Source organism: Gracilinanus agilis, chromosome 1 (assembly GCF_016433145.1).
Source record: "Gracilinanus agilis isolate LMUSP501 chromosome 1, AgileGrace, whole genome shotgun sequence".
NCBI classification, from domain to species: domain Eukaryota; kingdom Metazoa; phylum Chordata; class Mammalia; order Didelphimorphia; family Didelphidae; genus Gracilinanus; species Gracilinanus agilis.
In genome coordinates, this window is record NC_058130.1 from 466447068 (window position 1) to 466473159 (window position 26092).

A 26092-nucleotide genomic window follows, 5' to 3' on the forward strand; every position below is an offset into this window, starting at 1 on the left:
ATCAAAAGTATCAATAAGCACATGAGAAAGTGTTCCAAATCTCTAATAATTAGAGAAATGCAAATCAAAACAACTCTGAGGTATCACCTCACACCTAGCAGATTGGCTAAAATGAAAGAAGGGGACAGTAATGAATGCTGGAGGGGATGTGGCAAAATTGGGACATTAATGCATTGCTGGTGGAGCTGTGAACTTATCCAGCCATTCTGACTGGCAATTTGGAATCATGCTCAAAGAGCAATAAAAGAATGCCTGACCTTTGAAGAAGCCATACCATTGCTGGGTTTGTACTCCAAAGAGATCATAGATAAACAGACTTGTACGAAAATATTTATAGCTGAGTTTTTTGTGGTGTCAACAAATTGGAAAAGGAGGGTATGTCCTTCAATTGGGGAATGGCTGAACAAACTGTGGTATATGCGAGTGATGGAATACTATTGTGCTAAAAGGAATAATAAACTGGAGGAGTTCCAGGCGAACTGGAGAGACTTCCAGGAACAGATGCAGAGCCAAAGGAGCAGAGGCAGAAGAACATTGTACACAGAGACTGATATACCATGTTAAAATTGAATGTAATGGACCTCTGTACCAGCAGCAATACAGTGACCCAGGACAATTCAGAGGGATTTATGGTAAAGAACGCTGCCCACATCCAGAGGAAGGACTTCAGGAAAGGAAACATATAAGAAAAACAACTGCTTGAATGCATGGGTAGGGGTGGACATGATTGAGGATGTGGACTTGAAACTACCACACCAATGCAACTACCAACAATTGGAAATAGGTCTTGATCAAGGACACATGAAAAAACTAGTGGAAATGTGCATCTGCCATGGGTGGGGGGAGTGTGGAGGGCGAAGGGGAAAGTAGGAGCATGAATCATGTAACCATGTTAAAATTGAATATTAAAAAATGTTTAAAAAAAAACCTATTTATACCGGGAATATAATAGCCAAATTTCAGAACTCCCTAGGTATGGAGAAAATTTTGCAAGTTGTAAAAACAAAAAATTCAAAAATGGTGGAGCCACAGCAAGAATAGCAAACATTGGCAGCTTTCATAAAGGAGCTGAGGGAAGGGCCTGGAATATATTTCAGAGGGCAAACTACCTTAAGAGTCACCCAAGAATTACTTACCCTGAAAAACTAAGTATAATACTTCAAGGAGGAAGTGATTAGTCAATGACAAAGAAGGTTTTCAAATATTCCTAATTAAAAGATCAGAGATGAATGGAAAATGTGACTCTCAAATACAAGACTCAAAAGGGGCATAAAAAGTTAAATGGGAAAGAGAAACCAACAGCCAATCATTAAGATTTAACTGTGTACATAACTACAAGGGGTTATTGGAACTTCAAAGAACTTTGTCATTATTAGAGAAGATAGAATTAAGATATTTAAAGAGAGGGCAATGACAGTGAGTTGAATGTGAAGGGATGATGTCTAAATAAATAAAATTAAGAGAAGAGAAAGAAGAATGTATTGGGAGATAGGAAAATAGAATTGAATAAATTGTCTCGCATGAAAGAGTTTTGAAAATGGAGGGGAAGATGGAAGGTGGTGTGGAAGCTAGCACTTGAACCTTACTCTCATTGGAATTGGCTCAATCATAGAAAAACATAAATAATTGATTTGATACAATTGATAAGATAAAAGTTCATCTTACCCTTTAGGAAATCAGGAGGGGAAGGGGATAAGAGAAGGTTAGTAGGGCTGATAGAAAAGAGGTCAAATTGTAGGATGTGGTGGTCAGAAGGTACATATTTTTCCACATTAATAGAATCAAAGAAGAGAGAAAAAGTTAAGTGAGGTAGGAAGAAAGGATGTAGAGTAATACTGTAATCATAATTTTGAAAAATATTTTCTAAATATTTCTGATAGGTGCAGCTGGGTAGCTCAGTGGAGTGAGAGTCAGGCCTAGAGATAGGAGGTCCTAGGTTCAAATGTGGCCTCAGCCACTTCCCAGCTGTGTGATCCTGGGCAAGTCACTTGACCCCCATTGCCCACCCTTACCAATCTTCCACCTATGAGACAATACACCGAAGTACAAGGGTTTAAAAAAAATAAAATAAATATTTCTGATAAAGATCTTATTCCCTAAACACTTAAAGAAATGAATCAAATATATAACAATGCAATTAATTCCCCATCTTATATATGTACAAAAGCTATGAACAGGTAATTCTCAATGTAATTAATCATCTCTCTAATCATGCAAAAAGAAATCCTTGAAATCACTATTAAATTTACAAATGCAAATTATAACCACTCTCAGGTACCACTCTACACATAGAAGATTGGCTATTATGACAGAAAAGGAAAATGACAAAATTTGAAGGGGATGAGGGAAAATTGAAATAGTGATGCACCATTGGGGGAGCTGTGAACTCATTCAGTCATGCTAGAGAGCAGTTTGTACCTATAACCAAAGGACTATAAAACAGTACATATTCTTTGACATGACAATACTGTTCCATCCCAAAGCAATCTTTAAAAAAAGGAGGACCAATATATACAAAAATCTTGAAAACGGCTCTTTTTATGAGGGCAAAGAATTTGAAAGTAATGAAATACCCATCAATTGGGAAATTGCTAAGTTTGAATATATGATAGTAATGGAATATTATTGGAATTGATAAACAGGAGGAGCTCAGGAAAACTTAGAAACACATGAACTGGGGCAGAATGAAGTAAGGAGAAGTGAAACAACATTTTAGACAGAGACAACAATACTGTATGATGAACAAATGTGAATTACTTAGCGATCTTCAGCAATACAATGATCTAAAACTTACTAAAATTAATCTTGTAGACTATATATTCACTTTTTTTAACTTAAAATTTTGGTTCAAATTTCCTTCTACAAAAAGATTGATAAAGGAAATTGTTTTGCATGATTGCATGTATAATATCTATATCAGATTGATTATAATCTATGTTGGGGGAGGGGTGACAGGAGAGAGGAAGAAAATTCAAGATTCAAAATTCCTTTAAATATTGAAAAAATTTTTATGTATTTGGAAAAACTAAAGAAAAATATTTTTAAAAATTTGAATTATATCAATTAATGTAGTATATTCTCGAGATCTATCTATCATCTCCAGATAATCTGATGAGGACAGTTTACTTGATAAGGAAATACCGGGACACAGGAGATCTTTCTGTTAGCTCATAGCTGCTTCTTCCAGCTCTCTCTTGCAGCATGGAGTTTATTTCACAAAAAAGAGCCTCCCTGAAACTTCGCAATTGAGCAGAAACACAAATTATGTCACACCAAAGCACAGTAAAGTTATCGTTTTACAAATAATTTTCTTATGAAGATAACTTGCTGGAAGAGAAAAAGTCTCAAGGTTAAAAATGAGCCTCACTTTATCGAAAAGATAATTTGCCTGAGATTGCTACTTGGTGAATGTGGGATGTTTGTAGCAGTTAGATATACCCACAGCTGCAGCTTTAGTCTGCTGAGTGAAAAAAGGCTGTTAACTCATTAAGTGCTGGTTTACTAAGAACTTAAAGTTTTCCTAGAGGGTATAACATTTTTCAAAAAGACAAGGTATGGATCATAAAAAGGGTCAAAAGAGGAGTCTCAGATTTTCATCCATTCGAGACTCTGTTTCTCTTATTGGCCTCTCACAGTCTATAAAATAAATTTACTTCTTCAGGCACCTACTGCCTATTAATCTTGTAGACTGCATAGTGATCTTGGGGCTACAGAACTAATTCTTTAACATTAGTGGTTTAAATATATATATATATACACACACACACATATATATATATATACAGTATAATATACTTTTTTAAACATTTAGTAATATTCATTTTTAACATGGTTATATGCATCATGCCCCTACTTTCCCCTTCAACCCCCGCTCTCCCCCCACCCATGGCCGATGCACATTTCCACTGGTTGTAACATGTGTCCTTGTTCAGGGCCTATTTCCAAATTGTTGTTAGTTGCATTGGTGTGGTCGTTTCGAGTCTACATCCCCAATCATGTCCACCTCAACCCATGAGTTCAAGCAATTGTTTATCTTCTATGTTCCCTCTCTTGCAGTTCTTCCTCTGAATGTGGGCAGCGTTCTTTACCATAAATCCCTCAGAGCTGTCCTGTGTCATTGCATTGCTGCTGGTACAGAAGTCCATTGAATTCAATTTTACCATAGTGTATCAGTCTCTGTGTACAATGTTCTTTTGGCTCTGTTCCTTTTGCTCTGCATCTGTTCCTGGAGGTCTCTCCAGTTCGCCTGGAACTCCTCTAGTTTATTATTCCTTTTAGCACAATAGTATTCCATCACCAGCATATACCACAATTTGTTCAGCCACTCCCCAATTGAAGGGCATACACTCCTTTTCCAGTTCTTTGCCACCACAAAAAGCAAAGCTCTAAATATTTTCATACAAGTCTGGTTATCTATTATCTCTTTGGGGTACAAACCCAACAGTTGGTGCCAGTTGAAACCAGAGGGATTTCTGGGTAATTTTCTGGAGGAAGGAGGAGAAGGACTTCCGACAGAGGACTGGGGAGAGGGATGAGGTAGACATCTCAATTCGAATCCAGTCCTGAGGGCTTCCTGAGGATCCTTCTTTGGACATTGATACCCTGATTCCTTGGTCAAAGGCATCCCATCACTTCTCATCCAGCAAGATTTAAGTCAGCTAAGTTTCTGGACTCCATTTTGAGAGCAGTCTCTTGGACTCCTTCCCCCATTACCCAACCTTGTTGAGAGATCCTTTCCTGTTTGATTTTGCAATTATAGAAAGAATAGAAATAGGAAATAGAAATAGAAACTGAAGGAGAAGTGGTGAGGGGAGATGCTTGGGAGCAAGAACCCCAAAAGTTCCCACCCAAATGATGGACCCCATTGAAATAGAGAAGAAGGCACCCCAAATCCTTCTGCCCTTCCCCCCTTTCCCCAATCCCTGAATTATGATTAATGAAAGCCATTCATTAGTCAGATAATGTTCCAGAGTGCCTGAGAGACAAGAGAGACGGAAATCATAACTCAGTCTGGCTGCCTCCATCTTGGAGCCAGACCCCCTGAAGTTGACTGATCTCAGGGGAGGCTCGCATCAACCCTGCCCTCATTCAGAATCGGATTGGTGTCCCCCTCTCCCCTCTTATAGGGAAGCATCATCTCCAACTCCTGTGGGGTGGCATGACCATCCAGATCACCCAGTTTTGGGGTGACACTCCTTCAAAGTCCCCCAGTGCATATTTGGCAGGAGGGGAGAACTAGAAGAGAGTCTCACATCATAGACTCTCTCTCTCCCCCCTTCAGTCATAACATTTGGGTACTGGCTTCTCTTAATTTTTATACTGACCAGATTTCTGAGTTGTATTCCCATATTTCTAACTGCTTATTTAGCATCTTCTTCTGAGAATACAACTCAACATAAAATCTGATAATCTTAAAAATTTAATTTATATTGTTTTAGAAATTATGCCTTCTTCTAATTTTTATTTTTTCCATTTCTCAATCATCCAGATGCAAAACATTGCAACCAAATTTACCAAGTATGTTGTACTCAGCATCTCAAGTCTAATCAGTCACAAAGTTGTATTAATTCTTGCTTCATTCACTTCTCAAATCTCAAACCCACCTTGTTGTAAACAAAATCCAAAATCTTTCTCAATATCATTAGGGCACCATAAAATGTCACTGCCATGGCCATCCCTGATGGAACATATGCCAGAGCTTCACCCAGGGATATCGTGAGCCATTGACAGGAATTATAAACCCTAATTATCTCCATAAAAATACTGAGGGATAGTCACCAGCCACAGCATTGAACATACCTGCCATAACCCATATAGCAGCACTACATAGCACCCTAGCATAACAATGGCTCTATAAACCAAGCTGGCCATGATGAAAACTTCCCACTCAGGTTCAGAAAGAAATCCTAGGCTGGCTGGCCAAACTATTGTATTTGGGAAGCTGTAAGATGCCAGGAGTCTGTAGCAACTGTAGGAAAATATAAGTGAGGTAATGGGGTGACCAGGGATATTACAATAAACTAAGTGGTTTGTGGGAACACACTCTAGGATTTATGAGAGACTGGACCAGAGTGAAGAGACCAGAGTTTACTGGATTTCCACAGGAATAGCAGTTGATCTTAACTGTCACCCAGCTTCCACTAGACCAGAGTATAGTAACAGGCTAACAAGGTAAAAGGGACTTAGCAGCTTTAATTATGTTAGACTAAAAGGTGGGAAAACTCCCCCAAGGAAGGTCCCAAGCCTGGCTGAAAAAAGGAGGAGGGTTGGGCGTGGGGCTAGCAACCTCACCCCATAAAAAATCTCACTTGCTACAGAAATGGCAACCTCATTAAACCAACAAAACCAACGATCGCCGAGTCTGGAAGGTTGCTCTCCAACAGAGTCCATGATGCGTGCTGGCGAAAGCCTTTGGGAAAGTCGGAATGCCAAAGCAGACCTGGCAAAGATCTGGCGCGGATGAAACAAAGGCCGTCAGAGTGACATGGACCCAGCTGGGGGAAGTTGCCCAGAGCAGAGTCTGTTGGCGTGAGATAGTTGCGGCCCTATACTCCTCTTGGGAGCCAACAGGAACAACAACAACCAAAGGTGGGAAAGGATTTCTATACTTAAAATCTAAAGGATAAAACCACAGGGCAATGGGGGGACTTATTCTACTCTAACTTAGTGATCTAAACTAACAGGGCCCAAGGAGCTATAAATGGAGTCTCTGGGTTTCTGCCTCAAACCTGGAACCTGCCAGGCTTGAGTGCAGCTAGGGCTTTGTGACTTTGTGATTCTCACTGCAATCCACTGATGATCTCTGGATGCCAGGAGCTAAAGTTGTCTCAGGAACCAAGTAGTAAGGGTTTTGCTTAAAGCACTGTCCTCCAGTTCTCAAACTTCACCTCTTCTCTTGGCTCTGTAGATCTTGTCCTTTTGCTAGATGCCACACCACACAGGATCTCAGGGGAAAACAGGAAGCAGGGTGTCCTTTGCTCTAAGGTCTCTCAGGCTGGCAACAGTTTTGCCCACCACTAATGGAGTCCACACTCCTGGCACAGACAGACTTCCTCCTCCCTCATTCCATCATGGAATTCTCAGCTTCAGCTCCTTCCTGCTATGTACAACTTAATCAATACATAATCAATACCTAATCTAATCTTCCTCATAACACAATCAAATCTCACTAATCTTTTGGTCTATGGAGGAACACACACACAAACAGGCTTGAACTGGAAGGGAGGGGTAGGATCTTGCTGAGTGCTTCTTCACTTCCCCCTCCCACTAGGCAGTTGGAAAATCAGTTACTGTATGATAATAGTGGACAGACTTGTTAACTACAGTGTTAGGACAGAAAATTAGGAAAGGCTGAACTCCTAAAGATGATAACTCTATCTAAATTATTTCCCCAAAGGATTGAATAGGAGAGAATAGGAGAAGTTTGATGTCTTGAAGCTCACAGGCACAGAGCATAGGTTTTACTTCTGAGCTACAAAGCAGGAGGAACTCAGCTTGAGGAAGTTGTGAGTATTTCCCTAAATATAACCAGGCACTGTTTCCATTTGATTAAAGGTTTAATGGTACATGGAGATGGGAAGGAAGGGAGATCAAATAAGGATTGACAAGGTCTGGGAAACCCTCAAACATTATGTCCAAGCAGCGCCTCCCCATAAAGGGGAAAGGTAACTTGAATGGCTAATCTGCTCTCTATCCCTATAAATATTCTTCTTCTATATCTAAATAACTAAACAGTGGTAAACTGTGATGTAGATTGAATGTCAAGTCAAGGTAAAGGAGGTTGACAGCTATGAACTAAAATGGCTTTGCTCAGATCAAGCCTCAAGCCCCCAAGAGCAACCCAGGACCCAAGACCCAGCAAGCAGAGTGACCTACCTATTCTAAGCCGAGGACCCAACTTCCTTTAACTGCCTCCTCTCTCAGAGTTCTCAGGGGGCCCTATGGAATTCTGAGCTGTGGCTGAACCCCTCTCTGCAGATAGAATTCCACTCTGCAATATGAATCTCACAACCTTTATACCATTTTCAAATCATGCATCATCCTTCTTAAACAATTTGTTTCTAACACTCCCTCTTTTGATCCATCCTTGACACTTTAGCCAAATGAATTTTTTAAAACATTTCGTTCACAACACTTCCCTATGGAAACTATACAGTAGATATTTATTATCTACTATAATTTAGATTATTTATTCATCATTTTAGATACTTAAATATCTGATCCAATATTACAAATTTTGTCTCCAATTTTTAGAAGACCAAAGAAAGACCAAAACTTTGGTTTAGGCTCTGAGTCTGTTAATGTTCAGAGTCCTAATGGTTCTTCCTGAGGCTCAGCCAACTGGCCTTTGTTATTTTTATAACTTGGAGACAAAGTTAAGAAATATATACTTCTCATAAGGATAATAGTTTTAGTTTATTGTAGAATAAGGAAAATTTTGGTTAGTCAAATTAGGAAGGAGCAGTGTTGCCTGTGGAAAGAGGCAAAGTGGTTACTTTTGGAACCAGTTTTATTTCAGTGGAGTTAGAATCCCTTAGAGATAGAAATCCTTTTATATCCCTATATTCTCAATAAATAGCTTATTTTTATATTATTTTTATAGTTTTGGTGAGTTAAATATGACAAAGAACCAGAAAATCTGATTTTAAGGGGCCAACTATCAACTTTGGGCATTTGGATTCATTATCACAGAAGGGGGTCTATTGAAGAAGCAGCTAGAGCTGACAGTTTCACTGGAAGCTATAGTAATAGTGAGCTGAACTCTAGGTGGCTCCAAAACCCATCTCCCTGTCAACTTGAATATTAGCTGCATAAAATCACCATGGGGCTTTTTCTATTAGATATGACTTTTCTACTAACTCTCTTTTTCTCTATTATACAGATTATGTACAAAATGCGCTTGCTATGACTTTGTAATGTCATTACTCTCATTGATACTCCTGGAATTAATCTTTTACGTTCCTGTGCTATTATTGGTGCTCTTGTGCTTTTACAAGATGATCAAATCTTTGGCAGTCATTTTTAAACAATAAAAAGCAAACATCAAGCAAGCTACTGCAAAGAATTGATTTAATGTTAAAAGTGAATTATCTAGAGAGTAAAGTAGATAGATTGGAATACAACATGAGGAATTACTCAAAGCTAAAGGGACAATGGAAGAAAGTAAAGAACATGAAGCAACTAAATTAGAAAGTTCAACTAAATCAGATAAATCAACTAAACTAGAAATGGAAACTGAAGCATTATAAAGCATACCAGCTCATATGTTTCCTTTAAGGGAGTTATTCAATGTGTCCCCAGAGCATGGCATACGGAATCTCATATGCCACAAAAGGTTTACACAAGCTGATATAGAAAGTTTTAAGAAAAATACTCCCAAATATGAAGAAGAACCAATGGGAATTATATAGCTGTTCAAACTCTTAGTTAAGCTTTACAATTCTTCTGACTTGGACTTTGACATCCTTACAGATAAATTATTGACAAAGAGGGAGAAAGAGAAGATTATGGAGGATGCTAATAGGAACCTTCAAATTGCCAATTGGCCAACTAAGGATCCTGGGTGGGAAGCTAACTCATTTGAGGTGTACAGAGAATTAATTACAGACAGGGAGACAATAATTGAAACTATGAAGCAAAATTCCATATGCCTAAGAACCTAATTGCTGTGGGGTAGAAGGGGGATTACCAGCATTCAAGTTCCCCTTGGGGGTGGGACAATTGAGTGAAAATGGAGTGAGAAGAGCCAGAGACCAGGTAGGTTTGCAGTGGCTGATCTGAAGTGCCATCTGCTGATTTTAATTTTTATATCATTTTTCTCAAGCTTACATCAATATTGGCATGAATTCCATTTCTACCATACATCTTATCTTAGGAGACAATGTGTTGGGTGTGTTTGACATCTTTTGGGCTACAGTGGTGAGAACTTACAGGCCTTTTCATGGGAGACAATTTCTTCATATTTCATTCATTGTTCTTTTATATTAAATTACTGTACCAAATTTGATCCAGGAAGGGGGGAAACTTGGAGACTGTTTTGGCCTGTTCTTGCAGGCACCTGTGTATGGGAATCTGAGTTAGAGATTTAAAATATTTAACATTAACTCATTATATGTTGGTTTGTTGTGAAGTGACTTCTAGGGGAAGTTTCTATATTATGGGGGTTTGTTTAGGGGTTTATTTGGGGATAGTCAGTAGTCTGTGATTGTGGTTGTTCTGACCCTGGATTGTTTTCCTGTGCCTCCCTGGGGCTGAATAAGGATATTGATTGCAATAGTTTCAATACAAGTGAATGCTAATGAGAAGAGTCACATAAGTGAAACTGAGTGAGAGATATCCATCCTTCTGACACCTGCTTTGCAGTTTCCAGAGCTGGTGATGAGCTGTGCTAAACATCATGGGCTTTGATGGTTTCCTGCACCTGATCTAAATGTTATCTCCTAAAAGAGGAAGTGGGAGAAACTCCCTCCACTTTCTTTGATAGAATTATTGACTACGCTGAAAAATGGATTGGGTTGGATATTTTAACAGATGAATATGTAAATCACATTTGTAGGTAGTTTGTGAAAAATGCAAGCCCTGTGATCTGAAATCATTTTTGGAGTAACTGTCCAAATCCGTTTGATATGGGTCTTGATGAAATTCAGAGAATAGCTAATTATGTTTTCCAAGATGAGAAAAACAGGCAATCCAAAGAGAAAAATGATATAATTGATAACTTAACCAAAGAATTCAGAGAGCTTAAATAAAAACTAAACTCCAATGAAGTACAGGAAACTACAGTAGCTGCACTAAGAACTTATAGACAACCCAGAAATAACTATAACCAGAGACAATAAAGACAAATCTCAAGATGTTATCTTTGTGACAAACCTTGTCATCACATGAGAGAGTGAAAATTTATGGGGCAATTCTTTGGACAAAACTTCAGGGAAAACCAAAGCAATAGGTTTAATCACTTTAATGGATACAGACAAAATGGATATGGAAATTATGGGTTTAACAACAGATTCAATAATGGTTTTAAAAATGCATTCCAGTATGGGAAACCAAACTTCCCAAATTATTTTGATACTGGATGCTACCATAATTCACAACAAGCCCCAGACCTGAATTCCATGTAAAACTATATTAAAGCAGATGCTCATCTTAAATATTCCCAGGTAGCTGATGAAAATCCCCAAAAACTAGATATGCAAAAAGGTGCAACTTCATTATGAAGGTGTGTCAAGACCCGTGCAGTTAAAGATCTAGTATTTGGAGAAAATGGACTAGGAAGTATGGGCAATGAAATAAGAACTAATGAAAATGCAAAGGCATTTTAAAATCATGACAAATTAGTAAAGGAGAAATCAGTGAAGAATTAGAGAATGAGGAAGAGGAACAATTTTTGAGTTTTCCTGATCTTAATGTGTTAGCTCCTGTAATACCTGTCCATTCTCCATAAAACAGCACAGAACTTCATGTAACCCTAAAGATAGGAACCGAAGTTTACAATTGTCTCTTGGATACAGGTGCTGCCAAATCTGTGTTGGAGAAATCCCCTGAAGAGTACAAAACAATGGGTTAAATGAAAGTTGTGGGTGTGACAGGAAAACCGCAAAGAGTAAGGAAATTAGAACCAAGAATGGTTTCACTTGGACCTTTAAGTGTAGAACACACTTTCTTCTTAATGCCAAATTCCCCAACAAATCTAGGGATCTTCTTTGTCAACTGAGTGCAACCATAGTATGTATATAACCTGGAGATATTTCTCTCAAACTCCCAGAAGAATCCCTAAAACTTTTCCCTATATTATTCCTAGATACAGTAGAGTCAGAGGGGGAAGGAAATAATATCTATCAGATACCAGATGATATTCCAGAAGGCTTATGGGCTACAAATTCTACAGATGTAGGTTTATTAAAACCAGCAACCTCTGTTAAGTACTGACTAAAAGAGGTCCACCACCATGCATTCCACAGTACCCAATTAGTAAAGAGACAGTTGATGGGATCACCCCACTAATAAACTCATTATTTCAGTAAGGCATAATAATACCATGCATCTCTGAATATAACACCACAATTTTACCTGTTAAAAACCCAAGCTAGATGCTGAAGGATGAATAGTCTATCAGTTCATTCAAGTTTTAAGAGCTGTTAATGATCGTGCAATAAAATATTACCCAGTTGTACCAAGTCCTGCTACCATCATTTCATCTGTCCCAAGTCATGCAAAATATTTTACTGTGGTTGATTTATGTTCTGTTTTTTTCTCAATACTGGTATGCAAAGAATCATAGAAGATATTTGCATTCATGTGGCAAATAAATCAATATTCGTGGTCGTGTTTGCCACAGGGCTTCTGTGAAAGTCCTTCATTGTTTTCCCAAATCTTTAACAAAGATTAGAAAAATATACAGTTCAAAGACAGTAAGCTCATTCACTTTGTAGATGATCTATTTCTACCATCACCATATAAAAAAATTGCCAGTGTGATAGTAAACGTCTTCTATGTGAGCCCTACCAGAGGGGACACATAATATCAAAAGCTAAACTTCAATGATTTCTTCCTCTTGTAGATTATTTAGGGGTTGGGCTGTCTTAGGGGTCCAGAAGCATTTCCCAAAAGAAAGGAGCAGACATACAAAAGCTGAGTGCCACTAAGACCAAATGGCAACTCAGAGGCATTTAAGAACCACAGATTTTTGCAGATAATGGATACGCAATTATGATGAACTTATGAAAACACTGACTATTTTAATGAAAGACACTGAGAAAGACCCATTGAAGCTAAAACCAGAGCATTTGAAAGTCATTGCAAAGTTAAAGGAAGCAATATTACCAGCTTCTGCTCTTGGTATCCCTAATTACTCAAAACCATTATCTCTCTATATTCATGAGTGAAAGGGAATAACTTCAGGAGTTTTGATGCAGAGCTTAGGACTCAACCAATGTCCTATTGCATATTATTACTGTCAATTAGATCCTATAGCTGCAGGAATAGCTCTATGCTGAAGAGGGGTGGCAGCAACTGCATTGCTTGTTACCAAATCTGCAGATTTAGTGCTACACTGTCCATTGACAGCTTATTGTTCACATAAAGTCATAACACTTCTGTGAAAGTTCAGAAGACAGGCATTTTCAAATCATCGCCTACTTAAATATGAAGTAGTGCTTTTGTAGAATGAACATATAACACGAAGGAGATGCAACACCTTAAATCCATCTACATTATTACCTCATTAACCAACACAGGGGGAACCATTGCACAATTGTGAAATTATAGTGCAATTAATAGAAAGACCTCAAGAAAATCAGTCAGATACACCTCTTGACAACTGTGACCTGATCTTATTCACAGATGGATCATCATACATGCAGAATGGAATAAGATTTACAGGTGCTGCAGCAGTAAGTGAATTTGAGACCCTATGGTTTGTTTCACTACCTAGGAACCTAAGTGCTCAGGGAGCAGAATTAATCACTCTGAAGCATGCATATGAGCTTGAAAAAGCCAAACATGCAAATATTTTCACTAATCCCAAGTATGCATTTGGAATTTGCCATGCCATTGGCTTTCTCTGGCTTCAGAGAGGATTTTTAACATCTAGTGGGAAAAGAATCACTCATTCAGAAATAATTTGAGAATTACTGTTGTCTCTCCAACTAAAAAAGGAGTTGGCAGTGACTCACTACATTCTTAAGACAAGATTTAATTGCCAGAGGAAATTGTAGGACGGATATGGCTGCATGATATGAGGTGCAAAATGCTTCAGCTTTCATTATGAATCTCTCTGTTATGGATACCACAGATTTAGGAAAAGCATACAATGACAAAGATGTTCAGAAGTGGAAGCAAAATTTTGAAGCTAAAAAAGAAAATGGGATTTGAATAATATCAGTGGGAGAACTAATTCTTCCAAACACATTTTATTTTTACATCTGTCAAACAATACACACAAAGGTTTATTTTGTGACACAAGCAGTAACTGATATTGCCAAAAGAACTTGGATAGCTCTGGAAGTTAACACTGTGGAAAATAAGATCTGTTTAGCTTGCTCTGTCTGTGCACAATTCAATCAAAGCATATTTAAGCAAAAAGATTTTGATTGTTGACCACTAGTTCACATAACATTTGAGCATTTTCAAATAGATTACATCAACATGCCCAAATCAAAACTATTTGTCTAGTGATAGTGGACCAACTAACTAGATGGCCAGAAGGCTTTCCATCTAGCAAAAATACATCAAGCTTTTTAGCCAAAATCTTGTTAAAAGAGATCATTCCAAGATTTGGTATACTACTGAGAGTAGATTCTGACAAAGGGCACCATTTTACAGATTCAGTTCTAAAGAAAGTTTATAAGAATCTGAGTATCATGTCAAAATTTCATGGCCCATATCATCCACAAGTTCTGGTCAGGTGGAGAAATTGAACAGAAAAATCAAAAGTATGTTTGGGAAATTATGCACAGAAACTCATTTGAAGTGGCCAGAGATTTTGCCTCTAGAGATATTCTATCTGTGCACTAGACCAAAAGGAGATTGTAAATCTCATCATATGAAACGTTATTTGGCCATTCACCATTGCAGGAAAAAAGTTTTAAGACAGCTTATGTATAATTGCTTGTCAACTCTTATAGGGGAAGGGAAAAAGGAATGGAGACAAGTATCATGTAACCATGGAAAAAATTAAAAATAAATAAAACCAAAAAAATTAATTAATCATATAAAAAGTACAAGTAATGAAAGTAGTTTATTGTAAGTAGAATTATTTGTAATACAGGATGAGAATGGATAATATCATTTTAAAATACATTACCTATTATTAGGAGGTATTACAGGCAAAAATGAAAGGTTAGCATTTGATTCAATAGATGATAGAGATCCACTTTAGAAACACTGTCTTAAGCAAGGATTCAAATGTTGATAGAAGTACATTTGGAAGATATTAGTAATTCACTTATTAAAAGAATCACATGATGAAAACTTGGAATTGAGGGGAACCATGAGACTGAACCAGAAAACTGAAGATGAAGACATGATGAGGACAAATGGAAAGGTTTTGATGAAATTTGGGTTTCAAAAAACAAAATGAATAAAGAATTAAATATTGGATCATAATTTCAAGAAGAAGGGTATAGTGAGGTAAAACAATATTGTTAAACAACAGAGGAGGAAAAAATTTAAGTATGTGGTGAGGAAATTATATAGAGGCATTTTGGTTCAGTCTTGATGAATTTTATGTATTGTTTGAACATACAGCCTTAGATATAAATCTATATGAGTTAAATTTGTCTGTCAAGAAATCATTACCTAGAAAGTTCGTTTAAGCTCTTCTATTTTCTTAAGCCCATCTATACCTAGTGATAGAACTATAAAATGTCATTGTCTGATCATAACTCTCTGCTTCTCCCATGACTTTAAGATATATCATTGAGGCTGTTCTTCCTTCACCACTATGCTCCCATTCTTGTTACTGCCTAAACTTACTTCTAAAGAAGAGATGATGATATGACACTATGATAGAGAAATAGATAGATAGATGGAAAGAGTCTGGCACATAATCTAAGCTCTATATTTAATTGGGATGATATTATATCTTGTGGATACCCATCTTTCTATTGCCTTGTTGAAGGCTATTTAGAAATAGGGGAGAGTACTTGTTTTGATCTATAAATTCCCAGATTCTTCCATTCCTTTAAACATAGTTTCCAAATGAATTCAAATTTGTTCATAACAATATACTTGTGTCTTTGTTCTGTAGGCAATAATAGAGATGATGCATTCAGACTATACATGTGATTTTCAATCATGAACATAAAGTTGATGGAGGTGAGAGTGGATGAGCTCTTTCAAAAAGGAAGTATAGAGGAAGAACAGAGGAGTCTGAAATGACTTTCCCAGGACATCCAAAATGAAAACAAATCATTCACTATATAACTTTGAATAGATAATGAGTACAAAATATTTTCCATAGCAACCTGCCCACAAGAGAACTGGAAAGGGAAAAGTAGATGATTTGAACAGTTTTATTTTTATTACTTACCCACCAAAAATTATTAATTGTCTTGGCTGAGTGAGTAACTATTTGTGCAGCTGCTATAACCTGAAATAAATTTCAAGAATGAAAGAAAATATGGTCTTTGAGTAAGCAAAGTAAAGTTGAAAATAAAATGAAATAAATGGAAGAGCTTTAGTTCTATATTATACTTAAACCTTTTAGGAAAGAAAATATTTTTTATACTTGCAGGGAACTTCATCAAAGTATATTTATGCAATGCATGGAAAAGAATCAAACACTCATAGCTCAAAAAATGTTAAAGCCAAAAACTTTCTACTTGGTAAATTTGCAGAACTTTTAATAAATGGAAGGAATATAGTGATAGACAAGGCTTAGAGTTCTTGAATGATAGGAATATAAATGAGGTATCTCTTCCTTATGAGATAGATTCCTATGAAGGACATTACAATTTATGATCTCAGAAATTATGACCATCTATCATCTCTAACATCTGTAGCAGACAATATTTTCTTACTCATCTTCAACCATTTAAAGTCAATTGCATTTACAGCAAAAGAGGAATAAATAAGAAGTGTAATCAATGGAAGCAAATATAGGCAGGATATTTTTTCTAGAAAGTGGACATTTAAAACTCTTGGCATTAACTTATACATTTGTCAACATAGACGTACTGTTTCATTAATACTATTTAGAATTCATTTTTACAAATGCACAAGAAAATTTACTCTTGCTATTGTAGACAGTTAGGAAAGTATTGAAGTATCATTTGCATAATGGACAAATGTAAATTCATTATAGTTGTAGAGATAATCTCCTTGCCATCTCAATCATATTATACTTTCTCTGCCCTATATTAACTGTCATAGTACTAAAAAACTGAACAGTCTGAAGTGTTTGAATGAAAAGAAAAACAGAGATTTTTGGCTTCCTAAAATTTACACCTTTCCTCACATCTTGACTTCTTGCCATATTTTTTGGAGATGTGCTATTATTTGTTGAAATGATAAACTGCACACAGTCTCATACACACACATATGTGATTCAAGCCTTGAGTGCTTGCTTTAAAAGATTTAAAATGTAGAAAACTACTTTTCATCATTGCTGTTCATGATTGTTTGTTCAATGAGTTGTCACAGAATCCAATTTGCTTATTATTCATTTTCTGTGTACTGAATTGATTCTCTTGTTTCATTTAAAGTGAACTAACTGATGGCTCTGTTGTCTTTGGGACTCATTGTGAAAAGTAATTCTAAATTCACTAGGTATATAGAAGTTACATTCTGGGTGAATGTAATAGTGCTTATTCAGCTTTACTCAGAGCAGTGGATAAATTACTATGAAAAAAGGATAAATGGAAAAGAAATATATCTGCCATATTTGATCTAATTAGATATCCTAAACTATCAAAAGAAAATTTTTTTACTAATATAGAAAGTAAGAGTATTTTAAAATAAATTTCCATGTATTGTTTATTAGAACTGCTCAATTTTCTCAACTTAGAAAATTATGTTAGTCTACTAAGTTTGGGTAGAAATTCATAACTAATACTTCACAATTTAGGAAGTATGTGGATAATATTTCAGAGCATTATAATTAGAAAACTGATATATGAAGATGAATGGGGGGTGAAAATATATAATTTTAGTCAGTATATAAGGTATAAATGGTGATTTGAAGTGCATAAACTTGAAAAAATAGTTTAGCTTTTTCATTATTGAAAAACAAGCAAACAAGGAAAGCAATACAAAGAAAGGCTGCCCAGACCATTTTAGGATAATTTGAAAAGATACCAGTCACAATGACTTTGGATTTCAGAGGAAAAGTTAATTTTGTGTGTGTGTGTGTGTGTGTGTGTGTGTGTGTGTGTGTGTGTGTGTGTGTGTGTAGGTGAGTGAATGATAATCTAAGCATGGAGTGTCATGAAATGTGGAATATCAAGGAGATTACTTCTCAACATGATAAAGGAATAAGAGAATTCTCTTTAAAACTAATATGCGTTCTAGAAAGGAATTCAGTTATCAATCAGTGACAGTTTTCTCATGAAGTCAGGGGAAAATCTTCAGAAGATGTCATTTACAGGCACAGTATTTTTGGACCTCAGTTTCCTGGTTCCCTTCTAAATATCCATGTTTATTTATTTTTCCCCCCTTTACACAAGTAAAAAGGCTAGACTGACTGAAAATAAAAATTTCATAGTCTTCAAAGTTATTTCATGGATAGTAATTTTAGATGTCCTCATTTTCAAGAGTTTAAGAATAAGTCTCCTTAAAGAAGAATCTTTCCTTGGAAAATGACCAACAGAAAATAAATTTTAAGACATCTATAGCCACTATACTTGGAACTAAAACAATACAATGGTTTCTGGAGGATTAGTGGAGGAGAAAAGAGAGAAGATTTCTACTATGCCAAATCTTACTTGATATTTCCAGGATTATTTTTGATGGTTCATGTCTGATGTTTGAAGTGTCTTTTTTTCTTAAATACCTACTTGTAAGAAAACGTCTGGCACATAGCAATTAATTAATAAATGCCAATTGATCTACTGGATATAGAATATTTGTACCAAAAACCCTTAGAATGATAGTCACCATGTGGAGTCAAATGGATTATGTGAGCAAAATATAATTCTACATTTGTTGATGGGCTTGTATGAGTCCATTTATAGAATACAGTTAATTAATTAATGACCTAGAGTCTGTACCATACACTTTATGTACATTATGTATTGAATTCTTGTCTGGAAGTTTAGATGCTTTTGCACATATTGAGGGACAATAACACAAGATTTTATTTTGCAGAAATCCATTATAGAAGATTTATTTGGTAAAGAGTAATGAGTACTGAAAAATAATATAATTGTTGGTAGATCAGTCCAAAGGTAACATTTAAAATATTTAGAAGTCATAGAGTATCCCCCTCATAGGACAATGAAAGATAGATGGCACTATTAATAACACATACACAAATGAGGGCTGGTATAAGTAATGTTTTTTATATTTAAAACTATTATCAGCTCAAGCCAATACAATTTATAACTTTTAATCCCGTGTCCCCTGGCTCCTTTTCAAATAAAAACACTAAATTAAACCAAAACTTCATCTTTTTGTTCCTACTAATCTATCCTAAAGGCTGATGGAAGAAATCACTGAAACTAAGAGAAAGGGTATAGAAACTAACACATATAAAAACATAATTAAGCCTTCTTTGCTACAAAGTATTACTTGTATTCTTCATTGACTGACTTTTTTTTAAATTTAAACATTTATTAATATTCATTTTTAACATGGTTACATGGTTCATGCTCCTACTTTCCCCTTCACTCTCCTCACTCCCCCCAGCCATGGCCAATGCACATTTCCACTGGTTTTGTCATGTGTCTTTGATCAAGACCTATTTCCAAATTGTTGATAGTTGCATGTGTTCAAGCAGTTGTTTTACTTTTATGTTTCATCTCCTGTAGTTCTTCCTCTGAATGTGGGTAGCGTACTTTACCATAAATCCCTCAGAATTGTCCTGGGTCATTGCATTGCTGCTGGTATAGGAGTCCACGGCATTCAGTTTTACCATAATATATCAGTATCTGTGTACAGTGTTCTTCTGGCTCTGCTCCTTTCACTCTGCATCAGTTCCTGGAGGTCTCTCCAGTTCACCTGGAACTCCTCCAGTTTATTATTCCTTTTAGCACAATAGTATTCCATCACTAGCATATACCATAATTTGTTCAGCCATTCCCCAATTGAAGGACATACCCTCCTTTTCCAGTTTTTTCCCACCACAAAAAGCACAGCTATAAATATTTTCATACAAGTCTGTTTATCTATGATCTCTTTGGGGTACAAACCCAACAATGGTATGGCTAGATCAAAGGGCAGGCATTTTTTTTATAGCCCTTTGAGCATGATTCCAAATTGCCAGCCAGAATGGTTGGATCAGTTCACAACTCCACCAGCAATGCATTAATGTCCCAATTTTGCCAAATCCCCTCCAGCATTCATTACTCTCCCCTTCTTTCATTTTAGCCAATCTGCTAGGTATCAGGTGATACCTCAGAGCTGTTTTGATTTGCATTTCTCTAATTATTAGAGATTTAGAACACTTTCTCATGTGCTTATTGATACTTTTGATTTCCTTACCTGAAATTTGCCTATTCATGTCTCTTGCCCATTTATCAATTGCGGAGTGGCTTGATTTTTTATACAATTGATTTAACTCCTTGTATATTTGAGTAATTAGATCCCTGTCAGAGTTTTTCATTATAAAGATTTTTCCCAATTTGTTGTTTCCCTTCTGATTTTGACTACATCGTTTTTGTTTGTACAAAAGCTTTTTAGTTTAATATAATCAAAACCATTTAATTTACATTTTGTAATTTTCTATAATTCTTGCTTGGTTTTAAAGTCTTTCCTTTCCCAGAGATCTGACAAGTATACTATTCTGTGTTCACTTAACTTATTTATAGTTTCTCTCTTTATATTCAAGTCATTCACCCATTCCGAATTTATCTTAGTGTTGGGTGTGAGATGTTGATCTAAACATAATCTCTCCCATATTGTTTTCCAAATTTCCCAGCAGTTTTGGTCAAATAGTGGATTCATGTCCAAAAAGTTGGGCTCTTTGGGTTTTTCATACACTGTCTTGCTGATATCATTTACACCAAGTCTATTCCACTGACCCTCCTCTCTGTCTCTTAGCCAGTACCATATTGTTTTGATGACTGTTGCTTTATAGTATAGTTTAATAGCTGGTACTGCTAGACCCCCTTCCTTCACATTTTTTTCATTATTTCCCTTGATATTCTTGATCTTTTGTTACTCCAAATGAAATTTGTCATAGTTTTTTCTAATTCAGAAAAGAAGTTTTTTGGTAGTTTGATAGGTATGGCACTAAATAGGTAAATTAATTTGGGTAGAATGGTCATTCTTATTATTTTAGCTCATCCTACGCATGACCAATCAATGGCTTTCCGATTGTTTAGATCCAGTTTTATTTGTTTGGAAAGTGTTTTGTAGTTGTTTTCATATAATTGCTGTGTTTGTTTTGGTAGATAGATTCCTAAGTATTTTATATTGTCTAGGGTGATTTTGAATGGTGTTTCTCTTTCTACCTCTTACTGCTCTAATGTGTTGGAAATGTATAGAAATGCTGATGATTTATGTGAGTTTATTTTGTATCCTGCAACTTTGCTAAAGTTGTTGATTATTTCTACAAGCTTCTTAGTTGATTCTCTAGGATTTTTTAAGTATACCATCATATCATCTCCAAAGAGTGATAGCTTAGTCTCCTCCTTGCCTATTTTGATACCTTCAATTTCTTTTTCTTCTCTAATTGCAACTGCTAGTGTTTCTAGTACTATGTTGAATAATAGAGGTGATAATGGGCATCCTTGTTTTACTCCTGATCTTATTGGGAAGGCTTCTAATTTATCCCCATTGCATATGATGTTTGTTGATGGTTTTAGGTATATACTGTTTATTATTTTTAGGAAAGGTCCTTCTTTTCCTATACTTTTCAATGTTTTCAATAGGAATGGATGCTGTATTTTGTCAAAGGCTTTTTCAGCATCTATTGAGATAATCATGTGATTTTTGTTTGTTAGACTGTTGATATGGTCAATTATGTGCATGGTTTTCCTGATGTTGAACCGTCCTTGCATTCCTGATATGAATCCCACCTGATCATGGTGGATGATCTTCTTAATTACTTGCTGGAGTCTCTTTGCTAGTATTCTATTTAAGATTTTTGCATCTATGTTCATTAGGGAGATTGGTCTGTAGTTTTCTTTCTCTGTTTTTGATCTCCCTGGCTATGGAATCAGTACCATATTTGTGTCATGAAAGGAATTTGGTAGCACTCCTTCTTTGCTTATCATACCAAATAATTTGTATAGGACTGGGATTAGTTGCTCTTTGAATGTTTGATAGAATTCACTTGTGAATCCATCAGGCACTGGTGATTTTTTCTTAGGGAGTTCTTTGATGGCTTGTTCAATTTCTTTTTCTGCTATGGGATTATTTAGGTATTCTATTTCTTCCGCTGTTAATCTAGGCAGTTTATATTTTTGTAAATATTCATCCATATCTCCTAATTTGTTATATTTATTGCCATATAATTGGGAGAAATAGTTTTTAATGTTTGCCTTATTTTCCCCTTCATTAGAGGTAAGGTCTCCCCTTTCATCTTTGATACTGTCAATTTGGTTTTCTTCTTTCCTTTTTTTATTAGATTGACCAGTACTTTGTCTATTTTGTCTGTTTTTTTTCAAAATACCAGCTTCTAGTCTTATTTATTAATTCAATAGTTCTTTTACTTTCGGTTTTATTAATTTCTCCCTTGATTTTTAGTATTTCTAATTTAGTTTTCATCTGGGGATTTTTAATTTGCTAGCTTTCTAATTTTTTGAGTTGCATGCCCAATTCATTAATCTCTGCCCTCCTTAATTTGTTGATATATGCACTCAAGAATATAAATTTCTCCCTGATTACTGCCTTGGCCGCATCCCACAGGGTTTGGTAGGATGTCTCATCAATGTCATTCTCTTCAATGAAATTGTTGATTGTTTCTATGATTTCTTCTTTGACAAATTGGTTTTGGAGAATCATATTATTTAATTTCCAATTAGTTTTTGATTTGCTTGTCCAGGTGCCCTTACTAATTATTATTTTTATTGCATTATGATCTGAGAAGGTTACATTTATTATTTCTGCTCTTTTGCATTTGTTTGCAATGATTCTATGCCCTATAACATGGTCAATCTTCGTGAATGTACCATGTGCAGCTGAAAAGAAGGTGTATTCCTTTTTGTCCCGATTTATCAATTAAATCTAATTTTTCTAGGACTTCATTTAACTCTCTTACCTCTTTCTTATTTATTTTTTTGGTTTAATTTATCTAGATCTGAAAGAGGAACATTTAGATATCCCACTATTATGGTTTTACTATCTATGTCCTTCTTGAGATCTGCCAGTTTCTCCTTTATGAATTTGGATGCTATGCCACTTGGTGCATACGTATTGAGCAGTGTTATTTCCTCATTGTTTATACTGCCTTTAATCAGGATGTAATGACCTTCCGTGTCTTTTTTATCATATCTATTTTTACTTTGGCTTTGTCAGAAATCATAATAGGCACTCCTGCCTTCTTTTTCTCATTTGACACCCAAAAGATTTTGCTCAAGCTCTGAACCTTAAACTTGTGTATGTCCACCCACTTCATATGTGTTTCTCGTAGACAACATAAGGTAGGATTTTGGTTTCTAATACACTCTGCTATTTGCTTCCATTTTATGAGAGAGTTCATTCCATTCACATTTAGAGTTATAATTATTAGTTGTGCATTCGCTGACATTTTTGTATCCCCCCTATTCCTATCCTTTCTTCTAAAACTATTTCCTTATAAACCAGTGGTTTGCTATTAAGCTGCTATCCCTTATGCCCTCCCTTGATTAACTTCCCTTTCTACAAACTCCTTTGTTATTCCCCTCTTTTTCTTTTTAAAGGCCTAATGAATTTCCTCCCCCTTCTCCCCTCCCTTTTTTGACTTCCCCAGTCCCCTGTTCCCTTTGGTTTATCCCTTCTGACTTTCTCAGTAGGGTTAGATAAGAGTTTTATATCCCAATGGATAATATAGCTACTCTTCCCTCTCTGGGTTGATTACACTGAGACTAAGGTTTAAATGTTACCTCTTAATGCTCTCTTCCTCTCCTTCTTATAATAGTATTTGTCCCCTCTCCCTCCCATGCCCTCTTTGTGTGTAATACAATATCCTATTTTTCTTATTCACTCAAGTTTCTCTTGGTGTCCCCTACTATTCATCCCTTCTTTCCCATCCCCCATGTCATCTTAGATTATTTAGTGTTCCACCCTCTCTCTGTGAATTATTCTTCTGATTACTATAATAATGAATACTATAATAGAGAATAGAGTTCACTACAGAGAATTATACATAACATTTCTCTACATAGGAATACAGATAATTAGATCTTACTGAGGCCCTTAGAAAGGCAAATTAAAAATTATGAGTTTTCTTTCTTTCCCCTCTGTTTCTTAGTTACCTTTTCATGTTTCTCTCGATTTTTGTGGTTGGATATCAAACTTTCCATTTAGCCCTGTACTTTTCTGTGCAAATACTTGGAATTCTTCAATTTTGTTGAATGCCCATACTTTCCCCTGGAAATATATAGTCAATTTTGATGGGTAGTTGATCCGTGGTTGCAGGCCCAACTCTCTTGCCTTTCTGAATATCATATTCCAAGCCTTACGGTCTTTTAGCATGGAGGCTGCCAGATCCTGTGTGATCCTGATTGGTGCTCCTTAATATTTGAATTGTCTCTTTCTGGCTTCTTGTCAGATTTTTTCTTTTACTTGGAAGCTCTTGAATTTTGCCATTATATTCCTGGGCGTTTTCTTATCTGGATCGAATGTTGCAGGTGATCTATGTATCCTTTCAATGTCTATATTGCCCTCTTGTTGTAGGACTTCAGGGCAATTTTGATGAATAATTTCTTTTAGTATGGAGTCCAAATTTCTTTTAATTTCTCCTTTTTCAGGGAGACCAATGATTCTTAAATTGTCTCTTCTAGACTGGTTTTCTTGGTCTGTCACTTTCTCATTGAGGTATTTCATGTTTCATTCTATTTTATCAGTCTTTTGACTTTGTTTTATTTGTTTTTGTTGTCTTGAGAGATCATTAGCTTCTAATTGTTCAATTCTAGCCTTTAGGGACTTGTTTTCAGCTATAATATTTTGGTTTTCCATTTCAATCTGGTCATTTCTGGTGTTCAATTTGCTTATCAGTTCATTTGATTTCTGAGCCTCACTTTCCAATTGCAAAATTCTGCCTTTTAAACTGTTATTTTCTTGCCTGATTTCCTTTTGAGCTATTTCCCATTTCTCTAACCAGATCTTTTCCAACTTTCTCATTATCTTAATTTTGAACTCCTCAAGAGCTTGTGACCAGTTTTCATTATTTTGGGAGGGTCCAGATGCTTGTTCGTTCTCCTCCTCTGTTTGCTCAGTTGTCTGGATTTTCTCTGTGTAAAAGTTGTCGAGTGTTAAAGATTTTCTTTTTCTCTTCTGAACTTCCTGATTCTGGGTAGCCATTGTTAGCCCAGCAGCTTCTCAGCTTTATCCTCGTGCTCAGGGTCTGTCTGTGGTCTTTTGGGTCCTGAGGTCTGAGGTCTGGTTTTTCTCATGGTCAAGCCCCCTGGTGGACCCCCTTGCTTGGTTCTCTGCCAGAGGTTCCTTTACAAGTCTCAGGGTGCTGATTCCACAGTCGTATACCCGTCTGCACTTGTTCCCCACTCAGGGTTTCAGAGCCTTAGCTCGCGGCTGTGTCTGCCTCCACCTGCGCCTCTGCCTGAGCCTAAGCTCCATGTACACGCTGAGAGTCTGTGTATGTTCTTTAGCTTTTTGGGGTCCTAAATCTTGCTGCTCTCAGGAACACGTCCTGGAGCTGCCCATGACTCAGTGGGTGCCCCAAAATTGCTCTATTTCTTTTTAGCTGGCTTTGGCTTTGTAGGTGGTGTGTGTGGAGGGAGTGTGGGGGTGTTTGCTCAGCTTGTGATTTAGTGAGAGCTGTATCACCCCTTTGTAGCATGGAAATGTCTCGATTCCATGTACCTTTCACACTGCACCCGGTTTTGGGGTCCCTCCATTCGTCTGGACTTGTTTTTATGTCCCCTTGAGAAGTCCTGTATGTTTTTGTCAGGAGAGGTTAAGAGCTACTTTTTACTCTGCTGCCATCTTAAACTGGAACCCTGACTGACTTTTTATTTTCTAATTTTATCTGTATTGAAATTTCCCTTTCAATTAAGATAGGCAATGGGACTTAGCTGAAATGGGACAACACTTAATGGACAGATAATAATTAGCATTTGTCATTAATGTCAAACAAGCACCATCAACACCAGAGCACCATCTTCACTCAGGTCACTGTCTTGAAGGGTACAGTCAGTACTCCCTAGATGACAAGACATTCTAACTAGCTACCCACATCCATTATTCTGGGGAGAAATTATTATGGAGAGGCAAATTTCTTCTCCCTTTATCTAGTAGATTTCATTACCAACAACTGTTGACTGCCATC

The 26092-nt window shown here is 36.4% G+C and overlaps 1 pseudogene; it reads left to right on the forward strand.

Annotated features, from left to right (window-relative positions):
- The first annotated feature begins 6425 nt into the window (after nucleotides 1–6425).
- The window catches only part of LOC123252903, a 32702-nt pseudogene continuing 13035 nt past the window's right edge, over nucleotides 6426–26092 (forward strand).